A 477-nucleotide genomic window follows, 5' to 3' on the forward strand; every position below is an offset into this window, starting at 1 on the left:
GCGATTTCGCATACAATATTGGAGAGGCGCGAAGCGGATACGCTTCTCATGGGTACTCTGGCCGCCAAGCGCGCGCTCGGTCTCTCGCTTCGACCGTCCTTGGCGGAGAGCACAACCTTCTCGCCGGCACGAGGGCTCCGCGCTGGTCGCTCGTCGCCCTGTCTAGGATTTCTAGGCATGCATTCAATGTTTTGTCCAATCAAAAGCAGCGCTGACAACATATTTTGGCCAATCACACAGACCGACAGCCATGTTGACTCTCTCTGATGAAAGCGACGTCAGACTTACTACTGCAATTATTACATAGAGCCACACAATTCAATACACGCACGCTACAAGGGTCTATCAACAGAGTAGAATCCCTTCTTGCTACGAGCCATAGGTGAAGACGCGAGGTAGTTTTGCGAGCGCTGAGATGTCAACGCCATCGACGCGCGTTACGTGCCTCGATAGTTTCAATTCCCATTTTGCGAACCG

This window comes from Saprolegnia diclina, assembly GCF_000281045.1.
Source record: "Saprolegnia diclina VS20 unplaced genomic scaffold supercont1.46, whole genome shotgun sequence".
NCBI classification, from domain to species: domain Eukaryota; phylum Oomycota; class Saprolegniomycetes; order Saprolegniales; family Saprolegniaceae; genus Saprolegnia; species Saprolegnia diclina.